Consider the following 20,372-nt stretch of genomic DNA (forward strand, 5'->3'; position numbering starts at 1 on the left):
TCCCTGACTGTTACTTTCCCTGAGAATCAAACAGGGTAGCACTGTTTGAAACCTGTTCTTAGAAGATTAATGTCCCTGAACACAGGAAGAGAAACGCCAGTCCCATGACACTGGCTCCTTGTTCTACAACCCAGTGCTAACACAATCTCAGGCGAAGAATATTACAACACTGGGGGTGGGTAAGCTTACTGTACAGTAAGTTTTCCCTGGGAGCTCATCTACACATGTGCCCACCAAGAACAAATTTGCTCCTGAATGGAGCAGTTCAGTGCAGGGCTACTCCTGCCCTGCTTTGCTCTGCCCCCCTACAACAGCCAGGGGGAGCTCCATGCTCCCCTGCTGCTAGCCCCCAGCTGGCAGGGAGCACTAGGGTCAGGCCTGGGTTCCAGGGGGCAGGGGGCACTGTCTCACCTCAAGGGAAGCTGCCTCTCAGCCCCACACCCCAATCAGCAGATCAGGGTGTGGGGCTGGGAAGCAGATGCTGGGAGACAACAGTTTCCATGCCTGCTGCCTGGGATGACTGGGAGCTATTAGTTTCCAGTCAGCTGTCTACATGTGTGCTACTGCACAGTAGCTACTGCATGGATAATCTACTACAGCAAAATATGTGTTATCCAGGACTTTATCAACTGGAAAGCTCCAATAACTGGCATCCAAGGGATGCTGGAAAAGGAAAACCAGAAGTCCCACTTCTGTTTTTGCTGCCATGAGCTGAGTTCTTCTCCTTCACTTTTTTGGCCCACAGCCTGGAGCAAAGGAGCCTGTGTGGGGCAAAGGAGCCTGTGCAGGGCCCTCTCCCTGTCCTCTGGCACACTGACACCAGGGAGTGCGCCAGACGGTCCACATTTGATTAACTGGTATCCCTCATTCCCGGGGGATGCCGGATAACAGAGCTTTTGCTGTACCTGTATCTACAGATAGAAGCCAACTGCATAGTAGACTCATTTACTGCTCAGTAAATTCTGTGACCATGTCTACTGCCCAATGAAGCATCTCGTGTAGACGTTCCCAGCAAGCGTGAAATAAATAGGGCTTTCTTGCCTTGGATTATGGCAGACAACATGTTACACTGAGTGGGTTTAAATATTGCAGGTAACATTGCTGAAATATCTCCCCTTTGCTCCTCTCCTGCAGGTTCTACTATGGAAAACATTAGCATAAGGGCATTGCTATTCCATATGTTATTGTGTAGAGGAGAACATCAGCATTTGGGAAGCTTCGGAATGATAATTTTTGCAAGTGCTGGCATTTAAGTGATAATTGCTGTCTGATAAAAGTGGCTAGTGAAGACATCTGTATCTAGGTTGTCTAATACTTTTCCTGATAAATGATTCTTCTGACTGTATTTGAGAAGTTCTAATATCTCCACTGATTGTAGCAGGTAGAGGTGCACCGATACTTTGGTCTGACATTGGATCAGTACTGATATAAAGAAAATTGGCTGTATTAGAAATCAACCCAGCCGGGGTGGGGCAGGTGTGGGATGGAGGCATGGCTCATAGGAAGGAGGTGGCTCCTGCCATTGTTTGCACACCAGGAGGACACGGGAGCCTGTGCCCCTGGATCTGCGTAGGGCGGATGGGATGCAGTTGCGGGCTGGAGCCGGAGCTGCACGGGACTCTTCTTGCCAGAGCCTGGGCTTGGAGTTGGTGCTGGCAGCGCTGGGAGGGGGCTGCAGCCACCCCAAAATACACTTCAGCTCCACTCCCTCCCTCTGCCCCTCCCCCACTGTAGGGGGGCATTGATCTCTCCACCCATACCCCTTCCCTCCCTCCTCCCCTTCCACCACATGGATTTACCAGCTGGAGGCAGCTGCATCAGAAATCTGATCAGTATTGGCCGATATGCCTCCTTAAATATTGGGTATTGGTATTGGCACCCAAATTCTCTATTGGTGCACCCCTAGTAGCAGGTATTTGAAATGTGGACAGGGCAAAGCCTTTTCACTAAACAAGTGCCCGTTCTTTATCCCATGAAATTCTGTTCAGGTTTTCCTGAGATACAAACTATTGAAAATCAGCAGTCACTTACTTCCGTTGTGTTCCTTGGGGAAATGTTGGTAGTCTGCTGAAGTGATTGTGCAGGTTCTAAGGCTCGGCCTACACTGTTGCCAAAGTAGCAGTAACAGGGGCAGTAGCCACTGTACGGACAATGCCCAGAAACTAGCAGAGCAGCTGTAGTGATGAATGCAATGAAAAGTTAAGTTGGATTAGGTACTCTCTTCCAAGAGTGCAGCACTCAGCCATGACACATACCCTCAGTTACCCGACACTCCCCCAATCCTTTATGGGGTACATGGAATGGAAATTTCCTTAATTTAATGGGGAAAGAATACCAACCTTGGTCTTTTTTTACCCCTTCCTTGGGCTCCATGCTTCGTACCACTGGGATCATAGCCTTCTTCTGTTAGTAGATCTGCAGCTCAGATGGTACGAGTCTGGTCTGCAATGCAGAGGGTTCTGGGCTTAAACCTGCTTCGTGAAGGAGGGAGTTCCTTCACTTGCAAAGAATAGGATTACCTTTTCCCTTTAAAAAATGGAAGGTACATTAAGAAGCCCATTCTGTTCAAAGACCATAAATGTTGTGAAATCAGGCATTCACAAATTAATATAAATTTCTGGTTGCTTCTGAAATATTAATTGAGTCTCCTTGTATAAATGCACTGTGATGACATGCTGTTTTATCTATATGACCCTGCCTCATCTGGCACAAAGGCAGAACTAAGATTGCAAAGGTAATTGTAAGTTCGGAATTTCCTGAGAATGAACTGCTTGACTTTGCAAGCTAAATAACCTTTTAATATTGCAGCAGGGTCTAAGAAATACAAATGAAAGAACCCAAATCTAAATGTAGCAGGCTTGCCTTTTGGAGTTTGGGGTGAGTCTCAGGCTTGAAATCTTGCTGTTTGGATTGGTGGAGCTCATCCCCCAATCAGGAGGCAGCAAAAGGAGTTCAGTCACACCCTTCTTCTGAGGGGAGGAGGAGAGAAGTCCCCCCCCCCCCCCCCCCGGACGTGATTGAAGACTGCAGCACTCAGGTCCGGAATACTTCAGGGGCGGAGCCCTGGAACATATAAAAGGAGCTGTTTGCCCAGCATGAGGGGAGCACATCAGGGAGCAAGAAAAAAGAAGAGAGGGGCTTAGAAGAGCTGAGGATAGCTTCTCAGCAGGGTGAAGCAATAGCCCAGAAGTGCCCCTGAAGACTTCCATCAGCAGGGAATGGCAGATGTCTCCAGCAGCTAGGTTCTTGGTGTGCTGCACAGCACACGGCATCCAGACCCTGGGAGCTGCATGAGGCGGCTCAGGTCTACAACCTCTGGTCTGTGACCAGAGACACGGTGCACAGGCTAGTGCATGGAGTAGGACCTTTGGAGCACTTGGGCAGCTCAGGTCCTCAACCCCCCGAACGAGGCTGGGAGCTCAGTGCACGAGGCACTGAATGGAGGGTCCAGGAGTGGACCGAGCCTGGTGCTACACAAGGCAGCCCAGGCCTCCGACCCATAGCAAAAGGTTGAGTCCAAAGAGCCAGACAGTGATTGGGCTACTGAGCCAGCTGACAGGGCCAAGCCAGAGGCCCCAGAAGCCCTGAATTGTGGAGCCCTGTTCCAGGGGACAGCGACCCCATGAAGCCCATTGCAGGCGAGAGAGCAGCCTGGTGCAGAGGATGAGGACCACCCTCCAGGCCTGGAAGCCATGAGTTGCAGGGAAAAGAGGATTCCCACAGGCGAGAGGAGTTCTGCCCCATCCTGTTTAGTTAACAGCTCTTGAAAGGGGAGGTCCCACTGAGAGAGCCCCCCTAAAGTTACTAGCTTCTTTGTATGGCTTGGGAAAAGCCCAAGGGCATTGGGGTTTCCCCTCAGGATTGAGTTTATCTTTGGGGTTTATTTGTTTCAAATCAGATACTTATTTGTGACTTACCTGCATCTGGAGCACTGGTTTAAGGTTTACTGTCATTTACCTAGAGGGTATTGTTTGTGTTACTGGTTTACATATCTTATAAATATATATATACACATTGCACATATGTTTGCATCCATGTTTCTTTCTCTTGTGATAAGTTAATATAAATAAATGTGTATGTAGTTAAGTCCCCTAACTGTCCTGGCCTGGATCAATAGGGACGGAGGGAAACTAAGCAGTCTGCAGTTCCCACCCCACAGCACACCTGCCAGCTAACAATCCCATTCAACTGGATAAGGAGAGTATATACCCAAGTTACCTGGGCTACATAAACAATATTCCTATCTCCTACTGAGAAATGGAAACTAAACATAGCCACTTCCTCTGGTTGGGGTTGGTGTCTTACAAAGGCATGAACAAAAATTGGGAGCAGGAAATTAGAGCTCTCCCAGGAAGAGTCCTTCTTTCAAATCCTAGGGCCATTCACATGTAAAGGATTATCAAGGTTTGTGAACTCACTGGGGCAGGGTTCCTTATGCTTTGCCAAGCATAAGCCTGACTAAATTCTGGATAATAAATAGGACCATTTGTAGACGTACTTACTGTTTGCATCACATAGTTCAAATCAAATTTCAATCTAAATTAAGGGTTAATAGACTATCAAGGGGGTTTGCCCTCTTCTTCACAGACCCATAGCCCATGTGCTTGGGGAGCCACGTGGGATCAGTCAGGGTCAGTATCCTGTTTGACATGTGATATCAGTCAGTATTCTGGCTGATATTTAGTCACTGTGAGGCGCTGTTGGCACATTTGACTTTGTAAAGGTGTTACTTTGAGCCTGATAGCCTCTGTTGTGTTACAGAAGCCGAATTGAATTTCCCTTGACAGGACTGATATTTGCAATACTTATCTGCATCCCTGAGGAATGCTTATCTGAGTTTCTAAGGACGGTTTTTTCCTAAAAGCAACACCATATATACATGTTAATTAATACAGTTTAAATTTAATTTGGACTGCTGTAGCCTGCATTAACTTTAATCCTCACTCAATGAGGATTAGTTCATTTGGATTGGAGATCATTTTAATTCAGACTATGGACATCCATGTGTATATAGTGATGGCTGTAGTTTGGATTAAACCTAGAAAAACATAGAGCATTTGTACACATGCATGCGCCACAGCTCTGGGTGCTTTTAAAAGCACCTGGCGTTGTGGTACGTGCATGTGTATGAATGGTGAAATGTGCGCCAGCACTGAGAAAATGGCAGTGGCCCACTTTTGAACTAAAAGACATAAACAGTGTTTTAATTCAAAAGCGCACCATCACCATTTTCTGCATACTGATACCCATTTTGCCATTTATACAAATGCACATGATGCAGCACCAGGCACATCAGCTTGCATGCTCTGCAGACATGATTAATCGAATCTGCTCCAATGCCCTGGATTTCTGGCATGCCTGAGCACACACAGGTACGTGTATAAATGCTCATAATGTCTATAAATAGCTTACATTATTAGCAGCACCTGATACAGCACCTGATAATAGCTATTTGTAACCTTCAGAGGGCCTTGCCAGTGTGTGTGTCTGTTGTCTCTCATTCTCCATCTTCTCTTGCATTGCTGAATATGCCATTGCTCTGTGTCTCTCTTTCCAGCTCTCTCTCATTGTTGCTTCCTTTCATTTCTTTTGCCCTTTTTCCAAAGTGCTGCAGTTTCGAGCCCCTTTGGTTCCAGCAATTAGTATCTTGTGGCCCAATCCTAAAAATAACTATTTTCCATGAATACAGCTATTCCTCCACATTGTCAGCAGGACTGGATAGATATAACTTTTTGCAGGGTCAGGCCTTTCCTCATCTCTGTTGCTTTTCCCAGAACTCCTTACATACTCCATTCTACATCCTTGCCCTCCTGCGTCCGATGTATAGTGCATATAATGTTATGTTTTTGTCAGGCCTGATCCAAATGTCAATGGGAGTTTTAATACTTTACTTTTAATGACTGTTTGTTTCCTGTTGTGTTGTGTTGCATTGGCCAACATTCTCAGTCATAGACAGGGATGGTGCCAGCCTCTTTCTGGTGAGGGGGCTGAGTGGGGGCTGAGGCTCTCCAGACTGCAGGTGGCAGTGAGCCAGACTCAGCTGTACAGGGTGGGCAGTGGTGACCTGGGGATGGGGGTGGGTGGGGAGGTGGTGCTGGGGTGGTGCTGGTATGGGTGGCTATAGGGAGGCTAAGGCAAATTTTAGGGTGGCTATAACCCTCCCAAGCCCCTCCCTCCTCCGCCCCCAGTGCCACACCAGATCTGATCCATTTTCCTTGCTCAGCCGTAGGAACAGCACCACACCCAGAAGTGCATTAGGGGCAGGAAGAGAGTGGAATGCTCTCTCCCAGGGAGTTTCTCACAAAGCAAGTGCAGTCCTGTGCCCAGCAGTATATCTGGGGATATGGGTAGTGTCCAGAGAGCCCATACCCGACCATTGCTACTGCCTAGGTTCTTCATACAGTGAAGGCAGCAACAGCAGTAGCAGCTGTGTTCCTTGTGCAGAGCCAGGGAAAGTAAGACTTCCCCTGCTCTCCATTCTGAAATGGTTAGCCAACCCTCCCCCACGCTGAGTGTTGAATGAACTTGCTATGTCTCTGGAACATAGACCAAAACTGTCCTTCCTCCCAGCACTTACAATCTTACTGTAATTGATTTTGATGAGTGCTGGGAACTGAGGAGAAAATAACTAGAAAGCAAGTGATACAAGTCAGTCTTTTCCTGGAGATGTGAAAATTGTTAAAGTAGTTTCTAGCATGATAGCATAATTTGTGCATTGTTAATAAATGCTTTAAATATATAAATATTCAACTGCATATTTTAAACCATCATCTATTTAAATGTTATCTACTTAAAATACACTAAAATATTATTTACAGTGTAATACCATCCCTTTAGAAGAAGATTTAAAGGAACAACGTCATTAATATTTTTATTATTGTTATTGCTGTTGGAATGACAGCACCTAAAGATCAAGGTGCTGTACAAACAGATAATAAGCAACATTTCCTTCCCCACAGTCTAAATAGGAAAGGTAGGCAGAGGGTGGAAGGACAAATAAAAAATAATTTATTTAAACAGCATTTATTTAAAATACATACTTTTAATTTAAATATCTGTTTAATTTACAGCAGTGTGTGAATCTGAGGCCAGAACCCTTCCTTTTCCAGGTATACATCATTGTGGCATCCCATAGTTCAAGTTTGAATTTACCCAAATAGCTTAGATTAGTAAAACTAAACTATTTTCATTGAACAACAAACTCTATCTTTCCCTGTCTCTCTCTCTATCTTTCCTTTTTGCATTTCATGCATCAAGAGAATAAGCTGGTCGTCAGCCTTGCTCTCTTTGTCTGCCCTACAATGTGTAGCATGTGCGTGAAAGTTGTGGCAACGTACTTTCATTTCTAGTTCTTTTCCACTGTACAAGTTTTTATCCTACATTGATCACCACAGTATATGAGTGCCTTCTAGAAGTACATGAAGCAACATAAGTAATGTGTCACATGTTTAGTTCTCTGATTCTCTGCCATGAGAAGCATGTGCAGTAGTGATTTTTGTCTTTGTGGAGATTTTTGTAGCTGTTTTTTTTTTAACTATATATATGGCTATGTATTTATGTTAGAGAAGGCAGGTCAAACAAATATACATTGCACTTAAGAATGGAAGGTGCTGAGGTTTGATGGTTTTGAGTTACTGAAGGAGCCAAATAGGCTCAGAAGGGTGTCCAAGAAGGGACATCATATCCATTTAAAACCTAGAAAATGCTATAGAATGGGACTGACTGCTTTGTTCAGTAGAAGACAGCTCTTGTGTTCCCCATGGTCAAAATAATGGGTCAGATCTTAGCTGTACCCCAGACAGGATTTCAGACATGGAAGAAGTGAAATTAACATCCTCCGTGTCATTGCATCTTCTTAGCCTGGATGTTGTAGAAGGCCCTTGATGAAGCCAAGATTCTGCTGGTGAGTTATGAAAAGTCATAAGGGAGAAGGGAGAGGGCTAATGTTCAGGGGAAACGTATAGCTCCCACTGGTTGTTCTGTTACTGTAGTATGACTGAAATCGTGCATGTATGTGTGTGTGCACACATGCACATATATGCAGGCACCAAAGAAGTCAGGGACAGAACTCCAACTTATTTCAATGGAGCCAAGATTTCACATCATGCCTGTCTATTTTTTTTAATTGAAACTCAATATTATTCAATGGATCTGTGCCTGGTATGCAAGAAAGCCTTTGGCGAGCAGATGGAATGATAGTATCAGGACTATATGTCTTAATCTTCTCTACAGTGGTCAAACAGACATGTTTCCCTTACAAAGTTTAGAAACATTTGTGATGTACAAGTAAATGAGCATGTAAACACAGTGTCATTGCTACCAGGTGGATTGCTGAGGATGAATGCCATAAAACAGAAAATGAAACTGCACAAAATAGTGTGCACAAGAAATTAAATTCTAAATCAACAGTCTTAAAAAGAAAATAAATAGTAGCAATATAGGGGCAGTTCAATGTAGTTACAGGCTTTGTCAACACTGGCAGTGTAACCAGTGGCAAAAATATGTTCAACGGAGTGAATGAAACCTCCTACATTTCCATCAGAGATGGCTTTGTTCCCCTCTCAAGTTGGCTGCCATAAGTTTTAACTAATTTGTAGTTCTTCTCATTAATGACTCAGTACGTAAAGCCTAAATTCCTTAACATAAACCCTTGGTGGAAAACAGTAATAATACAATCATACATGAAGGTTTCTTTGTATTAAATGGGGCCCTGTTTGCAATACCCTGCTAGTGTTTTTCTCAAAGGCAATAAATGAAAGAAATATGTCTTTTTAAATTTTATAAAACTCAGAAAAATGGTTTTAAACAGCTTTTCTTCACCTCCTATAATTATTTATTTTCAAACAGTCCTTCAGGGTAATGTTCCGTTTTCTTATTTCACACTCCTTTTTCTCATAAATGAACCATCACTTCAATAAATCATTATGAAAACAGAGACTAACACAAACCCTGAAAGGTTGAAAGATTTATGTAACACATTTATGTTTTCCATTTTCTCATTCTGGTACTCTGCTGCTAAAGCTAAGCTAATAAAAGCTGCTATTAATATTTCTTGTTGCCTAGCAACCTCAGAGAGGGAGTAATAGCTTTAGCTAGAAAAATAGATGACCGATAAGGAAAAATTCAATTCTTTTATTATCTCAAGGGAAAATGGGCTTTTACTGGAACATTATGATGTACGAGTGTGAAGTTGAATACAAAGGATATTTTTTCAGATATTTTTCTATTTTTAATGAACATTAATTTACCTTCACTAACTCTTTTAAGTCATTTGCCCCACCTACTTGCAAGCTTAATTTGGCATCACCCACACATACTCCTTTCATTAAGAATCCAGTGGCATTTTCATCTGAAAATCTCTTCATCACTTACTTCACCATAAAACTTCACTCCAGTTTGGACCCTGGACAATGAAATTCCCAATCCAGGAGTAAATTGTTTTTATAGATATTTTAAAAAGCATATACTTTACTCTTTCTAGTTTATAAAGACATGCTTTTTTAAGAAGTTAGTTACAGAATTCAGCTTTGCACTCATGCTTCATCTTTTTTGCATTAAGGAAGATAAAGGCAAAACTCTGTAGCTAATGGTCATATTTTCCCAGCAACTAGTGCACATTTGGAGTTTATAGGTGCATGGGCTGGTGTGTGTATTCAAAGATTTATCACATGCCTAGGCAGGCTGAAAATCAGACCAGAGCTGCACAGTGAAAGTTTGTGCATTAGCATGGATTCTGTTCAGCTCAGTTTGTGCAGAGGGCCTTCTCTGTGCCATCCAACAATCCTCTACACACTATAACCTCCACTGAAGCAGCTGCAACTCAGAGTAGTACTTCATCTATGTCAATAGTTGGTGTAAGGCACACTAGAAGGGGGCTTGACAGTTTGCCAGTTGGACACATGGAAGACACCAGGGTGATATTAATGGCAGATGCTGACAATGGATGCTAAGACAATAAGCAGATATTACTAAAATTGGACTGCTGAGAACAGACTGACTGGGGCAACTTTATGAGATCTTTTTTTTCATAAATCTTTATGTTCACTTATAGATAAGACTTTTGTTTCAACGAAGTGGCAACATGACGTCGCTAAAACACAGGGGAGCTCAGTCCAAGCAAACGATGGAGAATGTGCCTGTGCAAGAAGCTACTGGTAGTCTTTATGGCACTGAGTGACCCCTGCTGCACATATCAGCTTCTCCACAACATAGCTTAATGTATCCAAAGCACTGGACAGTCCTACTGTCCCCAGGCACCTTAGATCCTGGGATAGGCTGAATCATCTTCAGCTGTGACTGAGGTTGCTTTGAGACCCCCTATTGTAGCTACAAGAGTGGCTGGCACAGCATTTCAGTGTCCTTCTGGCATCAAATGGAGGAAGATGTAATTCAAGAGATTTTATATGCATTAGCTATCTAAGTCCCACCTCTGCTACCATGGCCAATGGGTCCTTCTGTCCAAGGAGTAATGTTATCTTCAGCGTAGCTTTTTCTTTGCACTAAACTGACTTGCTTTTTCATTCATTTAAAATCCTCTTTCTGTCTCTTATTGTAAGCTGTCTTAATTTTGCTGGGCCTCCTGGTTGCACTTGTCTGTACTGTGCCTTCTGAAAAGTCAGAGGAGGGAATGGGGTCCCAGAAGCTGGCTGGCAGTAGCTCTTGTTAAGTGTGCATTTAAAAACATGATGAGCCACAGGATAAGTAGGTACCCAATTTACATTCAGACCCATGGCACCCATTTTGTTTTTGAAAAATTTCTCCTCTATGTTTTATAAATGTGGTAACTCCCTGATCAGACAACCTCATCCTGTCATCTGATCCTTCCAAGGAAATGGGTTTGACCACAACCCCCAGCATGTGCCATAGGTGGTTTCCAGCTACTGGGGTGGATCAATTCTGCTCTCCCTTTTAATGTGCATACTTCAGGGAAGACCAGAGGTCCATGTATATGAGATACATATAGTTTTTCCCACAATCACAGAAGGCAGAACCAGAAAAGGTCTCTGCTGGGCCTTTGAAGTCTTCCAGCAGTCACTGCACAATTCTGGTCTGCAGTATATTTTGCAGCGCTTCAGCATTTATCTGATATGTCTGGAAGAATGAACTTGTACCACATGAGAGAAATTATTTCACTGTCAAATAGAGCTCTATTTCTTAGGAAATTTTCCTGGATATACAGATGTAAGTCACTTTGCCCCATTCATCTCATCACTATCGTTATCATTATTGCTGTCATTTCCATTACAGTAGCATTAAGGATCACAGTCTGTTGTACTAGGGAGTGTGTAGACATATAGTAGGAAATAGTCTCTGCCTTGAAAATGTACACTCTAAACACACGACAGAAAAGCGAAACCGGTGGTTACTAAATAATAAGCAGTTTTTTTCTCTTATGCCCACATTTCCTTATTCATTTATTTTCCCCAAGCCTAATTCCCTGGCTTCTGCTGTGCTACATGGCACAGCCAACTTGAATTGCTCATCATTCGTTATACCCATCCCACAAACAAGGCAGCTTCAGGCTTCCTGAAGTAGAGACAAAAGGAAACTTCACAGAAACAGGCTAAAATGGTGCTTCTCATTAGAAGGACTGCATCTTTCTGTTTATGTAAAGAGTCTTGCACATGGGGGTCCAATATGTAAACTAGTCTTCATAGAAAATGACAAGGCTTTATCTCAGACTGTCCTGATCAGTTGCTCAATTTTGTTTTCCACCCATGAAATGTAAACTCTAATCATACATCTCCATATTCAATAATTAACTGAAAAACTCTCTTTGGACTAAATGCTCAACTAGTATAAAGCAGTGTAGCTCTTTGTCTTCAACAAACCAAGCATGTTTGTATCAGATGAGGCTTTCACTCAACTGTGTCTTTAAACCATTCTACACAAATCCCTCCAAGCCCCCAAGTCATCCTCTGAATTCCCTCAGGTTTGACTACATGTTCTGGTAAGCCAGTGATCCAGGGGCAGTCCTGCCAGCTAGAGAGAGTCATCTAATCAGCTGTAAAATAACCATGCTGTAAATATGGAGAGCATTGTGAGCATCATCCACAGAACATATGTCAAGTGAGACAGTCGTTCCTGTTTGTATTGTACTATGTATTGCTTGCCATTAGGAATTTGCAGAACAATTTGGTTCATTTTTATAGCAATTTATAATATTACCAATTTAAATGCAAACTTCTTTGGAACAATAATCAGAGCTGTAAATAAGCTGTTTGTCTAACACCAATGAAGAGGTTCATTGTGAGTAGCAGCATGTATGTATTAGTAGTGTAATTAAAATATCAATTACACTGTGTTGACAGTTTGCCAAATAGCTGGCTTTTGTGCACAATAAACTTAATCACTCCTAAATCTACTCACAAGGCCTGATGGAACCCTGAAGCTGAACTAGTACAAAATTACAACAGCATTTGTTAAAGCACAGTTTCAGTATTACTCTGCATAATGGAGTTGTACTTCAAGTATACATTTGGTGTTGTGTTTTGAAACCTATCTTTTAACTGTACAATTTGTATTGCTGAGAAATGTCACTTCCTCTGTGAAATGCCTCACCAACATAAAATCCAAGATTTATTTCAGTCTTTTTTTTTTTTGTTTTCTATGCCAGGTTGATAGTAAGAAGCCTATTTTATATGTGTAATACTCATATCAATTTTGACATTTCGATTTAATAAAAGTCAGTAGTATACATAAACTGTGATATAAATTAAAAATATTGTGGAAACTAAAAGCTATGAATTACTGTAATAGAGAAGATGAATGCAGATTGAAGGAGATTTTCAGGCATAATGTAAAATGGCCAGAAACATGCATAGGAAATATGGTTAGGAAATCAGTGTTCCATTTCTAGTGCAATAATGGTTGTAAAATGTCTTTGTATGTTTGTATGTATACTCAAATATGAATATTTATGCATATGCATGCATACACAGCTCTTTGGGTGTAACTTTCTTATGTCAGGTATCTCCTTGAGCTGATTTTTTTTCATTTCAGCAAAAGGTTGGCTATACCTCAGCATGAGATGAGAAAAAATATTTTGCTCACATGAAAAATCCTTCCAGTGAGAATGTGAAAATAGACAACTCCATGCTTTGAAACAGGGATTTCAGTTAATGCTACCTGAAGGGCATATTTGTGGGTTTTAGAAGCTACATTGTCCAAAGATTTTGCTTAGGAAAAGACGAATGAAGAATTTGCTTAGGAAAAGATGGCAATTTCTCAAAGGTGACCGGTTTTAGTTTCAGGATCTGGAACTTGCATGCACTAGTGTTTGAACAGCAGGGCTAAACACAGACAGTCTAAAAGTCTGAGACTGAATCATTTCAGTCTTTGTAGGGTAGTGTAAGCTGTGTAAATTGAACCAATAAGCAAGGGAACAGACATTCAGTTTGATTCCAGAAATGCAACCACATGCCTGCAGTGGGCCAAACTAGAAGCTAGGGGGTGCTAGGGTGTAATTCCCTGCTTGGCTGAAGCAGACAGCTTGGTCCAGGGATAACCCACCCTGCAAGGAGGGGTTTCCTGGGGAGGTGCAAAGCATTTTAGGATGCTAGGAGACTGTGAGCTAATTTGAATCTGGAGGGGATCTGGGACAGAAGTTTAATAAACCAATTTAACCTAAATCAGTTAAGTCTGATACGTCATCCGTACAAATTTATCTTAAACCAGTGTCAGCCATTTTGAAAGTAGTTTATGTATAGAAGTAATTTCTGTAATTTAAAAGTAAATTCTATAAAAATATTTGTGTAGCAGATTTAAACCAGTTTCCAATAACTTATACTGGTTTATGTGTAATTTCTGTCCCTAGCACAAGTCTAAAATCTACAGTTTGGGGCAGAGGAGGGTGGCAAAATGAGGTTGCTGCCCTTATCAATGGGGTCAGACTTCACAGAGACTCACTTACCTTGGATGGCCTTGGGCCAGTGCAAGGTCATGGTTCCATAACGTTGGGAATCACTGTAACCCCTTCAGGAATAATAAATAAAGATAATAATTGTCAGTGTTTACAAAGGCAAGAACAAAAAAGAGACATTTAATCAGAAGTTAACTGCCTATAGGTGGGAGCAAAAGATATTTCTAAAGTGTTTAACTTTTATAGACACAGATATTTACTTCCTCTCTGCTCAGATGTTCTTTGGCTGCAGTGATAATTGCCACATGACAATAATTCCCAAGGCTGGTGGCTCTGAGCACTATACTGTATCTCACTTTCATTCATTACACATTGAGAAAGGGGCAGAGCTGGCTATTCTGAATAAATGGCCCTTCCCCACTTTCTCAAAGCCTGTTTGTGCCACCTGTTTTGTGGGTTTGTTGTCCTTTTGGCTATGTATAGACAGTCAAAAAGCCTGCGGCTGAATTGATTCAGTTTTTGCAGGTTAGTCTAAGCTGCATAGATTAAATTGATAAGCAAGTGAACAGACATTCACTTTTGCTTCCAGAAATGCAGCCACATGCCTGTAGTGGCCCAGGCTACAAGCTAGGGGGTATTAGAGCACACCTCCCTGCTGGGCTGGAGCAGATAGTTTGGGACGAAGCTAGCCCACCCACCCTCTGAGGTGGAGTTTGTGCGGAGGTACAAAATATCCTGGGATACTGGGGGACTGTGAGTTAATTTGAATCTGGAGGGGATCTGGGACAGAAGTTCAATAAACTGATTTAACTAAATCAGTTAAGTCTGATACTACACCTATCCAGGTTTATCTTAAACCAGTTTCTGCCATTTTGAAAGCAGTTTATATTTGCTGAACTTCTGTTATGTTTCAGATTTGAACTGGTTTCTGATCACCTATACCAATTCATGTGTAATTTCTGTTCCCTTTTGATGTATATTAGCTACCACAGAAATAACATTATTACTTTATTGGTATAGTTTTGTGGTATATTCTAGTGCTATGGAAAAATAGTATAAATAATGGTGTTAAGTTGTATCTTGTTTTCCTAATGTCTTTATATGTCTATACGCTTGTGTACACAATATGGTAATTCAGCCAACTCCTGTGTTAAGTGCAGTAGGTTGTTGGACTAAAATAATGTTTTTGCAAATTTTAAACAGCATCATCTCATAGGTTGAGAAGTACTTTGTAAATAACCCCACACTGTAATCGTTCATGGTCTTTGTTGTTGTTCCCAGAACCCTTAACAAATTGTTTTGCCAGTTTTTAAATTGTTTCAGCTGAAGATTATTTATCTCATTGCTTACAGTTGCCTCTTATTAGTATCTTAGCAAGTTGGAGTCAACTGTTCACAATATTTATGCATAGCTGCTAAAGATGGTCTGAGTGTACACACTGAGAAGTGGGCTTAAACCAACTTCTTGAACCTGTTTTTAATCAAAATATATGTTAAATTGCTTTCTTTTAACTGCTTTTAAGAAAGTTTTAGGAAAGTTTTATAAAGAAATCTTCAAGTTGTTTGCTTATACAGCATATGGAATCTCATAGCCTGCATGCCATCCCTATGGTTGAACTGCTGCAAAGATATACTCTAGGCAAATAACACAGCGGAATGGAGAATTGCAAGGCTTTTGTTTCAGATGTAGGGGTTATGATGACTATACACTGGTGTAGGTGTATGTACTTTGAACAAGTCTTTTTTATTTAAATGTGAACCATTTTTAGAGGCAGTAATAGAAAATACTTACAAGAAAAATAATAGGCTCTAAAATGCTTTGTTATGCAATGAGTAGATCAAAGAGCTAGATCAGCCACTCTGCATATGCTCTGAGTGAACTAAGAAATAGGCTCTAATTGAGTAAGAAGTTCCTAGCTGATAAATACCAATGGCAAGCCTAACCTCTTTACACTGTTTTATCCTGTCCATGGACTTATGGACATAGGTACATTTTTTAATGCGGGGCAAGGTTAAAAATGCTGTTGCATTGGCAAGAAAACTAACAGCACAAATCTGAATATTGCAGACATAATGAGGTACCTGGTTGCAGGTGCAAAATCTGCCAGCCTCGAAAAGAGATTCTAAACCACCACCATCCAGAAATGTACCCAGTGTAGATAGTTACTGAAACTTCTTCTCTATGCCTCAGTGGCATAGGTTGAAACAGTTTAAATTTACATGGACCAGCCACCATTTAAATAAAGAATCCTGCTTGAGTCCTGCCACCATAAAAAGGTGTATGTAATATCAAGATAAATTATGATGACTGCTAGAGATATAGCTCATCAGAGAGAGAGAGGGGGAGAAAAATGTTTCCATAATATCTGATTCATGGCAGTAAACCGGTTGGTAATGTTATGTGTCTGAATATTCCACTCTGGCTCTGTTGTTTATAAAGTGTCCTGTTATGCTGTATGTGGCTATAATATTTGTCTCTCAGCTCTACAGAATCCCATTACTAACCTTCTTTTTACACTATGGAAATGGTTTGGTTTCTCAGAACTGTCTTGCAAAGAAGGGGAAATTGTATTGCTGCAATTCTTCAACATCCATAAAAATTGCCAGTGTCATCCTTCTCACTTATCTCTTCCTCCAAATCTGCATTTCTCTTTATAGATCAAGATGTCAAGCAACCTGTTCTAGGCAACTGTTAAAACACGTTTGTGCTGTTAGAGACTAACAATCTGCACTTACTTTCCTTTACTGAAAGTAGTGATGTAGTTCCAGAGCTCTTCCTGTTAGTGTTGCTGAATGCTGTTGTACATGTGAAATGGTTAGACGAAATGGGTGCCAGGGTTGCTCTATGCAAAAGCAGAATCTCCTGCCAGCAACTGGCACTGGCAATGAAGTCCTAAAGGAAGATCCTTGTCTTCAAAAAGCATGTTGCAGCTCTGCCCATAAGGAAGAGACATGAAAGCTTGAAGACTCAGGTGAGAGAGCTCTGTAGCGGCCCAGCATGGTCAAGTGGGACATACCTTTCGATTCTAGGCAACTCATCCTCTTTCTCATGCATCAGATACTCCCATACCGTCCTGCCTATCAGCCTCACCTAGGCTGACACTAATCTTGCAAACCTCATTCACAGAGATTGGGCCCTGATCTGTAGCAGTTATCATGGAGATCTGGATTCTATAGAATTTAAATCTCCAAACTTCCACCTATCTTAACCCTAAATGCTAGCTAGTAACTACAGAAACTGCCATGGCATGCAGCTGCAACATTCCTGCAGGTGGGATCTGTGGCTAACTAGCATTATAGATAGGGACCTACCCAAATTACGACTGCATGGATTTTATGGAAATTGCAAAATCAGGGAATCTCTGCAAAATCCACAGGAAAAAAAGTACTGAAAATAAATGCTGACTCCCCAGGGGGAGCCAGTAGTCTTCCCAGCTGTGCAGCCCACCGGGGGGAGGAGAAAGGGGGGCTGCCAGCATGAAGGTGAGCAGGCAAGATGCCTGCCACCCCCTCCACCCCTCTCACTTCTGATTGGATGAAAGGACTCCCTGTTGTGTGGCTCCACCCCTCTTCATCAATCAGCAGTAAGGAGCAAGGCTGGATGATAGACAGCCCTCTCAGGCAATCAGTGGTGAGGAGGACAGGCTCACCGAGGCCCCAAGGCCAATCAGAGGTGTGGTGGGAGGCTGGTCAGAATGAACCCTTGAAAATGGGAGCCAGCCCTGGAATCTTTCTGCAAAATTGGTCAGCCAGCTGCTTGAGTTGGGTAGACCCCTAATTATAGATAATGATGCTCTGCCTTCCAGTAGCACTAGGGCCTTGGTTCTCCTGTTTCTCAGATCTTGCTGCCTTACATGTAGGAGTCCCTTATGTGTTCAGGGAAGATAACAGCCCTTACCAGGTTTAGTCTTCTCTCCATGTATTCTGGTGAAGGGAAGGTCAAGGATGACTAAGTATATCTGAAACAGTGGGACCAGTCTCTAACCATTAATGCAAGAGATGCCAAAAGGCTCAGAGGCTTAAGGGAGGTATGTAAATTGTATTTTGTGCAGCCCACTGCATGTTTGCAGGCTTGGGATGGTGTTCATCAGTTTGAATAAAATCTAAATTCTAGGAAAACATTTCACACAAGCCTTCTTTCATGCTTGGCCTAGAGAGTGACCATATGGTTCCCTCACCATGTCCATTTAGGCTTTTGTCTCAAGGCAAGCAAGTAAGGATGTGTGCTGAGATGTTGGTAACTAGTTTATGAGCACTTCATATAGTCTGCCTGGGAGCTGTGAGTGGTCTAAGGTCACTTCAGTTGCAGCCCATCCCTTTGTTTCTGGATTTAGCTATTTAAATGTGTACTCTCTCTTGTTTAATACTTTCAGTTATCTTGAGATTTGAGCCCAGCATTCTGAATATGTAACAACTGAAACCACAGATTATCTTTACACTCAAATATTCTGGGGTTGCTCATATTTTCTCTGAGTTTTATATTCTATTAAAAAAATCTTTTTAAAGTATGTTTTTCCTTTACTAAAAAGTTTTAGTGAAAAGTCTGCTGCAGTATGTTTTTGACTGCTTTGTAGACAAAATACTCCCCTGATATGGAAACATGAAACTTAATTTCCAGGACTAGAGTCCAGTGGTCCCTTTAGAAATAGGTGCAATCAACAAAAAGGTTATGGAACTTTGTGTGTTCATCCAAGGGTATAATTTAGGCCCAAGAGTGTGAGGCACTACTTCTAGAATTTCACATTCTCATACTGGGTCTTCTGATCTCCTGCTGATATCTCCAGAGGCTGATATTGTCGAGAATGGCTTCCAGAATTGAGGGAGAAAATTCTTCCTCAGCACTAGAAGCTTTTAGATATAACCTCAGAAATGATCCTGTTTCTCCATCCAGAATCCTAACATCTTTTTTATTTGTAAGGGAGGCAAAAGTGGAAATAAATATTCTAACTTTCAAGCAGTAGCCAATTTATGCTGAATAGTAACCTTTACTAAGCAATGCTGTTGCAGTCAGGAGCTATATTAGCAAGGAGGTCATTTGCTAAAACTTCATGGTGAAAGCTAATATGTCTGTAGTCTTATTGAGTAAGAGACTGAAAAGGATGGAATAAGTATCTTAATAAGGAGAAAAATAAGAGTGAACATGATAATAGATTATAAAATGATGAAAACCAGGAATTTATTTTCTCCCTGTTTCATTACATCAGAAGAAGGAAACTTCAATGAAATTAAAAGTTGGGAATTTCAAAACAGTGATTAGAATACAACACTGTGGAATTGAACTGTGGAACTTTCAGCTACAGAAAATACTTGAGGTCATGAGCTTAATGAGATTGAAAAGGGCAAGGGCATTTATATGGATATCTAGAATTAATTTTGTCAAAATAGTATAACAAGGATAGTAAACTTCATAATTCAGGGTTTAAATCAGCCTTGAGCTACTAGAGATCAAGCTGAGACCTCTGAGATAGGTACAGATATTCAAAAAGACTGAGGCAGAATCAATCCAAGTTATGTGGTTTTCTCTAAGCAGCATCGTTTAGACAGGCAGGGCACGTACACACATGCAGGCATGTGTGCTTGCAGCAACTCAAACAGAAGTGAAGCAAATTTGAGCCGGGACTTTTTGTCTCAGCACAGGTTCCTGGGCATGCACTTTGGTGTGGGGCAAAATAACCCTGCCTGGCTTCTCCCAGATCTGCAGCCATGGGGAGCTAGAGGATGGGGTCAGCTCCTGTGCTGGCCCCAGCAGTATAAAAAGCTGCCCTGGCAAGTAGCTCAGGGCTACTTGCTCTCAGGAACTTCTGGAGATGTCTCTCCCTGCATAGGAGAGTGCTGGTGCTGAACCAGCTGGTCCTTTCCATGCTCTGGCACCAATTACACACGCTACCTGTGCCCCCTGAGGTCCTGGCAGGACTCCAGAGATGGATGCTGCAGTTTTCCTGGCCGGGATGGCACTGGGTCACTGCAGAGGTCCTGAGCCTCCCGTTGCAGGAGGGTGGCCAGGGCCTTGTTTGCCTGTGCAGCCTGGTCCTGGTGTTCTGCCTTCAGGCCCTGAAGTGACTGCTGTACGGTGTTGGTAGCTATGTGGCATGAAGCCACCTGGGGCGTACTTTATCTGCCACTTCTGGGGGATCCAATACAATTGGCAGCTCCTCAGCCTGAAGGGTTTCTCCCTGCAGGACCTGTGAGAGCTGCCAGATTTCTACTAGGACCTCCTCTGGACCTGGAGGCTGGTCTGTGCATCCAGGTCCCCCGCCACAGTCACCCAGGGTGCTGACCTGCTCATCAAAGCCCTCCTCTGGAACCCCCAGCTAGAGGGGCTGACGACAGAGATGTCCCAGTTGCAACTGGGTGAGGTTGATCCTGGCTGGTGTCATGCATATTGGAGATGTCCTGAACTACAATGTGCAGGAGTGGGTGGGCCCACTGCGCTGGCCTGGTGCATGGGTCTGCCCACAACATGTGCAACCTTCCGTCTGGTCCAGGAGGTGAAATCTGCCATGCCACCTGAT

General features: G+C 42.4%; 1 protein-coding gene across 4 annotated transcripts in view; it reads left to right on the top strand.

Moving 5' to 3' along the window:
* Nucleotides 1–20,372, top strand: part of TOX2 (TOX high mobility group box family member 2) — a 384,827-nt gene that overhangs the window by 230,776 nt on the left and 133,679 nt on the right. The window lies entirely within an intron of this gene.

The sequence above is a fragment of the Crocodylus siamensis genome, chromosome 10 (genome assembly GCF_052110815.1).
Source record: "Crocodylus siamensis isolate JL-2025a chromosome 10, ASM5211081v1, whole genome shotgun sequence".
Taxonomy (NCBI): Eukaryota; Metazoa; Chordata; order Crocodylia; family Crocodylidae; genus Crocodylus; species Crocodylus siamensis.